Genomic DNA, 7500 nt, shown 5'->3' with positions numbered 1-7500 from the left:
ACACACACACACACACACACACACACTCCATTTCCCCCTCTCTCTCATTCTCTCTCTTTCTCTGTTGGACTCACTCTTTCTTCCTGGCCGTCCTCCTCTTCTCGTCGCTGACCTCGTGGTTAGGGTCGTTCAGGTTCACTTCGGGGTCAGAGTCAGAGAGGCTGTTGGGGATGAGCTCCAGCTCCAGGTCCTTATTGTCCTACAGGGGACACCGTACACAGAGACAATTCAATACCACTCAGAGAACTTCATTGACATGAAGGAAACAGACATGGGCAAAAAGCCCATGCATAAATCAATCTATCTCTGATTGACCTGGAATCTGAGACACACACACACATACACCCACCAGCCAAACACATTCAGTCACCCTCACACACATGGAAGACAACTTGTCGTCAAGGAACACACACTCCAACCCTCACACACACCTGAGTGCAGCCTCCCAGTGCAGTCTCCAGTGTGTTCCGGTACTGGCCCATGCGCATGGAGAACTCTCGGTAGCGCTTGTCCACCGTCGACACACACCTCCGTAGCTCCACCCTGTGGGAGTGGCCCTTACCCAGCATGCTCTCTGCCAGCTGAATCAGCAGGTGCACCTTCTCCTGAGTGTGCTGGGAGGAGGTAGAGGGGAGAAATGGATTGTGGGAACTGTTCTGATATATACATCACCTTTGTAGTGTGTGAGAAAGCATTTGTGTATGTGAGTGGGTCTGTGTATGTGTGTGTTCACCTTAGCCGAGATGCAGAATTCCCTGTGTTGAGCCAGCAGGTCCTGGGTCTCTGCACTGGTTGCCCCTGGCGATGTGTGAGTGGACAGGTAGTGCTCACCACTCTGTTGCAGCCAATCCAACGCCTAGAGAGAGAGAGAGAGAGAGAGAGAGGGAGAGGAAGAGGAAGAGGAAGAGGAAGAGAGAGAGAAATAGAGGAAGAGAAGAAGAGAGAGGAAGAGGAAGAGGAGAGAGAGAGACAGAGAGAGAGAGAGAGAGACAGAGAGAGAGGAGAGAGAGAGAGAGAGAGAGAGAGAGAGAGAGAGAGAGACAGAGAGACAGAGGAGGAAAAACCATTCTCAGGGTAATGTAATTGTCTGGGTGCCAACATGGCTCTGTTATAATTCTACATCTCAAATTCAGGTTTCCCAAACTGGGTGTGGACTCATCTAAAGGAGGTGTGGCAAACTCACCTGTTGGGTGTGGACTCATCTAAAAGGAGGCGTGGCAAACTCACCTGTTGGGTGTGGACTCATCTAAAGGAGGTGTGGCAAACTCACCTGTTGGGTGTGGACTCATCTAAAGGAGGTGTGGCAAACTCACCTGTTGGGTGTGGACTCATCTAAAGGAGGCGTGGCAAACTCACCTGTTGGGTGTGGACTCATCTAAAGGAGGCGTGGCAAACTCATCTGTTGGATGTGGACTCATCTAAAGGAGGCGTGGCAAACTCACCTGTTGGGTGTGGACTCATCTAAAGGAGGTGTGGCAAACTCACCTGTTGGGTGTGGCTCTGGAACAGCAGGTACTGTTGACACTGGTCCAGACGACGCTTCTTCAGAGTCCAGAAATGTAGAACCCTGTTCTCCCTCTGCAGGAGCTCACTGAGGATACCTACAAGAGGAACACACACACACATTTACACTGGTCCAGACGACGCTTCTTCAGAGTCCAGAAATGTAGAACCCTGTTCTCCCACTGCAGGAGCTCACTGAGGATACCAATAAGAGGAACACACATTTACACTGCCAGGTATAAACACAGTGGCAGAAATTTCATCATCATGCATACGAATGCTCTTCTGTCTCTCTCTCTCTCTCTGTGTGTGTGTGTGTGTGTGTGTGTGTGTGTGTGTGTGTGTGTGTGTGTGTGTGTGTGTGTGTGTGTGTGTGTGTGTGTGTGTGTGTGTGTGTGTGTGTGTGTGTGTGTGTGTGTGTGTGTGTGTGTGTGCGTGTGTGTGTGTGTGTGTGTGCGTGTGTGTGTGTGTGTTTGCGTGTGTGTGTGTGTGTGTGTGTGTGTGTGTAATGTAACTGTGTGTTGGCTCACCTTTGACCTGCTGTTCAGGCACACGGGAGTGACCAGTGACCTCTGCGCCTGCACTGTGCCCGGAGATGGTTGCCATGGTAACGCTGTTGCGGTGGATGTACTTGAGGAAGACCTCTGCGTTGCGTCTGGCCAGGGTGCATGCCTGCAGGAAACAAGGGGTAAAACATATCAACAGAGACTGGAGCTAAAAACTGTCTTTACCATCATCCATCCGTCTTTCTGTCCTCCATCCGTCTTTCTGTCCTCCATCCGTCTTTCTCTCCTCTATCCGTCTTTCTGTCCTCCATCCGTCTTTCTGTCCTCCATCCGTCTTTCTGTCATCCATCCGTCTTTCTGTCCTCTATCCGTCTTTCTGTCCTCCATCCGTCTTTCTGTCCTCTATCCGTCTTTCTGTCCTCTATCCGTCTTTCTGTCCTCCATCCGTCTTTCTGTCCTCCATCCGTCTTTCTCTCCTCTATCAGTCTGTCCTCCATCCGTATCTGTCTTTCTGTCCTCTATGTCTTTCTGTCCTCCATCCGTCTTTCTGTCCTCTATCCGTCTGTCTTTCTGTCCTCTATCTGTCTTTCTGTCCTCTATCCTTTCTGTCCTCTATCCGTCTTTCTGTTCTATCTGTCTTTCTGTCCTCTATCTGTCTTTCTGTCCTCTATCCATCTTTATGTCCTCTATCTGTCTTTCTGTCCTCTATCTGTCTTTCTGTCCTCTATCTGTCTTTCTGTCCTCTATCCGTCTTTCTGTCCTCTATCCATCTTTATGTCCTCTATCCGTCTTTCTGTCCTCCATCCGTCTTTCTGTCCTCTATCCGTCTTTCTGTCATATCTCTGCCTTTCTGTCATCTATCCGTCTTTCTGTCCTCTATCCGTCTTTCTGTCATATCTCTGCCTTTCTGTCCTCGCTTCGTCTTTCTGTCCTCTCTCTGTCATTCTGTCCTCTCTCTGTCTTTCTTTCCTCTCGCTTTCTATCCTCTCTCTCTCTCTCTCTCTCTCTCTCTTCCTCTCTCTCTCTCTCTCTCTCTCTCTCTCTCTCTCTCTCTCTCTCTCTCTCTCTCTCTCTCTCTCTCTCTCTCTGTACCTTGAGGAAGGCTTCTTTTTGTTCCATGTGTTTGTTGATGAGGGGAATGAGGTGCTCCGGCTGGCCCCTGCTCCCCTGCCTCTCTCCGCCACCACACCAGTCTTCGTCCCTACGATACTCCTGTTCCAGGCTCTCCAACACACCACATACCTGGGGGGAAACAAACATACAGTATGCCTGAGTATATACACATGGTCGCTGTCCGCTGCCATGTAGTGCTGAACCTCTGAATTCCAATGATGTCTCTGTCCGATTGAATGGTGCTGGATCTCCAGCCACTGCTATTACAGCTGGTTATTAAAGTCTGTTATTACAGCTGGTTATTAAATTCTGCTATTACAGCTGGTTATTAAATCCTGCTATTACAGCTGGTTATTAAATCCTGCTATTACAGCTGGTTATTAAATCCTGCTATTACAGCTGGTTATTATAGCCTGCTATTACAGCTGGATATTAAATCCTGTTATTACAGTTGGTTATTAAATCCTGCTATTATAACTGGTTATTAAATCCTGGGGTGAGGCTACAAGAGGTGTGGGTATTAGGTTTGTGGTTAGGGTTGAATGTGGGTGTGGACACAAGGGTTAGGGTTACGTGGGTGTGGACACAAGGGTTAGGGTTGAACATGGGTGTGGACACAAGGGTTAGGGTTGAACGTGGGTGTGGACACAAGGGTTAGGGTTGAACATGGGTGTGGACACAAGGGTTAGGGTTGAACGTGGGTGTGGACACAAGGGTTAGGGTTGAATGTGGGTGTGGACACAAGGGTTAGGGTTGAACGTGGGTGTGGACACAAGGGTTAGGGTTGAACGTGGGTGTGGACACAAGGGTTAGGGTTGAATGTGGGTGTGGACACAAGGGTTAGGGTTGAACATGGGTGTGGGCACAAGGGTTAGGGTTGAACGTGGGTGTGGACACAAGGGTTAGGGTTGAATGTGGGTGTGGACACAAGGGTTAGGGTTGAATGTGGGTGTGGACACAAGGGTTAGGGTTGAACTTGGGTGTGGACACAAGGGTTAGGGTTGATCGTGGGTGTGGACACAAGGGTTAGGGTTGAGGTTGATAAGGAGATAGTGACTCTGACTCACCTGTTGTGAGGTCCGGTAGAAGGCTGCGGAGGCGTTGACCAGTTTGAGGCGGTCCTCCATCCGCAGCATCAGGGTCTGCCAGTGTAGCGCCACCGTCTGGGCACACGCCCTCACTGCCTCTGGGTCGTAGTGGCCCGCCCTCACCAGCAGCTCTGCCCGCTGCTGCAGCGCCAGCGCCACCTGGTGGGTCCTCTGGAGAGAGTCAGCATGAAGCAGAGACTGGGGTGAGGAGAAGGGGAGGGGGAAAGGGTAGAGAGAAAGGGAGGGGTAGAAAGGGACCAAATGGAGGCGAGGGGGGGGGTTAAAAAAGAGAGGAACACTTTTAAAAACTGATTTGACAACATTGCTTTATGTCAATAGAGTTTGTTTGCATTACAGTGACTGGTTTTTATTGATTTGCAGTGGGTGTAGTTACCTCTATGGCCTGTTGGAGGCGCTCATGTTCTCTCTGTAGCTGTTCAGCCTCAGACAGAGAGCTGGAGTTCACCATACAGGAAGACAACATCACCTCTCCTTCACTGATCCAGCCCAGCACCTGGGAACACACACACACATATAGATAAACATTAAATATAACATTACATAAAATATAAACGTTATATACATATGTGTGTGTGTTTACCTGGTTGACCTGACTCTGTAGGTGGCGTAGCTGCAAGCCCTGCTCCAGGTGTGTGTGTGTGTGTTTACCTGGTTGAGGGCAAGCCCTGCTCCAGGTGTGTGTGTGTGTTTGCAAGCCCCTGGTTGACCTGACTCTGTAGGTGGCGTAGCTGCTCCAAGCCCTGCTCCAGTGTGTGTGTGTGTGTGTGTTTACCTGGTTGACCTGACTCTGTAGGTGGCGTAGCTGCAAGCCCTGCTCCAGGTGTGTGTGTGTGTTTACCTGGTTGACCTGACTCTGTAGGTGGCGTAGCTGCAAGCCCTGCTCCAGTGTGTGTGTGTGTTTACCTGGTTGACCTGACTCTGTAGGTGGCGTAGCTGCAAGCCCTGCTCCAGGTGTGTGTGTTTACCTGGTTGACCTGACTCTGTAGGTGGCGTAGCTGCAAGCCCTGCTCAGGTGTGTGTGTGTGTGTTCGACTATCTGGTGCAGCTCCTTCTGCTTGTCCTGTAGAAGCTGATGGAGCCCCTCCACCTGAGAGGACAGATCAGTCTCCCCCTCAGCCGTCAGCTGAATACCTGGAACACACACACACACACATACACACACACACACATACACACACCACACACACATAACACATACACACACACACACACACACACACACACACACACACACACACACACACACACACACACACACACACACACACACACACACACACACATACACACATACACACACACACAAACTTATCTATGTGAAAAATATCCCATCCCTATGTGTACGTATGTTTGATGATTATACAGAGTGTAGACTGTTCACCACTAGATGGTGCTAAGCCATGATGTCATGTTGAAAGAGACCTTCCTATAGAAATCTGGCTCTTCATTAGTCTTTCTGTGATTCCTCATATCCAATCTCCTCGCCTCCTATTTCCTCACATCCTTTGTCAACTGTATTCCAGGAGAAGGTTCCTCCCCCCTGACCTTCTTCTCCAATGGGGTTTGAGAAGCAGTAGAGGAGAGAAGATAGATGCAAGGAATCGTGCGTGAGTGTATAAGTGCATGTGTGTATTATGTGCACGTGCGCATCAGTGCACAATGTATGAGCGTCCATCTGTGTGTATGTGTGTGTGGTTAACCTGGGATGGTTCGGGTCTGAATTCCCCTCACAGTCTGACTGTGAGCGGTCGTCTCCATGGTAAATTCAATATGTACGTTTCCATAGGGACCAGCTGTGCGCTTGAGGAAGCAGTTTCCATGGTAACCCCAAACTTCCCTCCCCTCCCCTCACCCAATCACTCTGAATGTTTCCCCATCTCTCCTCCTCTTCTTCACATTCACCCCATCTCGCTCCTCTTCCTCACATTCACCCCATCTCTCCTCTTCCTCTGACCCCCATCTCTCTCCTCTTCCTCACATTCACCCCATCTCTCTCCTCTTCCTCACATTCACCCCATCTCTCTCCTCTTCCTCACATTCCCACCATCTCTCTCTCCTCTTCCTCACATTCACCCCATCTTGCTCCTCTTCCTCACATTCACCCCATCTCTCTCCTCTTCCTCACATTCCCCCCATCTCTCTCTCCTCTTCCTCACATTCACCCCATCGTTCCCTCTTCCTCACATTCACCCCATCGTTCCCTCTTCCTCACATTCACCCTATCTTGCTCCTCTTCCTCCCATTCACCCCTTCGTTCCCTCTTCCCCACATTCACCCCATCTCTCTCCTCTTCCTCACATTCACCCCATCTCTCTCCTCTTCCTCACACATCTCTCTCCTCTTCCTCACATTCCCCATCTCTCTCTCCTCTTCCTCACATTCACCCCATCTTGCTCCTCTTCCTCACATTCACCCCTTCGTTCCCTCTTCCCCACATTCACCCCATCTCTCTCCTCTTCCTCACATTCACCCCATCTCTCTCCTCTTCCTCACATTCACCCCATCTCTCTCCTCTTCCCCACATTCACCCCATCTCTCTCCTCTTCCTCACATTCACCCCATCTCACTCCTCTTCCTCACATTCACCCCATCGTTCCCTCTTCCTCTTTCTCACATTCCCCATCGTTCCCTCTCTCTCACCCCATCTCTCCCAGTCTTTCCATATCTCACTCCTTTCTTCATTTGAAGTCTTTTCCATATTTTTCTTCTCTCCCCCTCTTCTCTCTCCCTCCCTCTCATATTCCTCCCATGTCTCTCTCCCCTCTTCTCTCTCTCTCCCAAAACTTGTCTCTCTTTCTCTCTTATTCCCCCCATCTCTCTCTCAGCCTCTCCTTCATACTTGTTCATACGATGAATCCCTCGTTCCCTCGCCCTGAACATTCCAACTATACAGTACCTCACTATCTCTACCAGTCTGTTCAAGTCAAGGAGGAGGAGGTATGTTATAGGTGAGGACTGGCTGAATGAACAGAGCGAGGCGTATCACTCTGCAGTCTGACTGCACTCTACACAGGGGCACTTTGACCAATCACATTAGCTGTTGTCATACGTCGTCTTTGCTAACTGGCTAAATGCCCAGAGGGGAAGACAGGGTACAGACTGAAACATGACTCATTTTCTCAGTGAAATATGTCAGGGTTAAACAGAAAAATGCTGTTAGATTACTCACAGTTTTTTTTTGGTGAGTGACTCCCATTCATTATTTTCAAGCTTACACACCCTAGATCCCACAATGCATTGAAAAGCATTACCAGTAAAAATCTCTCCTT

The 7500-nt window shown here is 49.7% G+C and overlaps 1 pseudogene; it reads right to left on the bottom strand.

Moving 5' to 3' along the window:
• LOC135542966 (kalirin-like) overlaps positions 1 to 7500 on the bottom strand; it is a 62523-nt pseudogene that overhangs the window by 27824 nt on the left and 27199 nt on the right.

The sequence above is a fragment of the Oncorhynchus masou genome, chromosome 7, assembly GCF_036934945.1.
Source record: "Oncorhynchus masou masou isolate Uvic2021 chromosome 7, UVic_Omas_1.1, whole genome shotgun sequence".
Lineage (NCBI taxonomy): Eukaryota > Metazoa > Chordata > Actinopteri > Salmoniformes > Salmonidae > Oncorhynchus > Oncorhynchus masou.
This window is presented reverse-complemented; position numbering and strand designations above follow the sequence as displayed.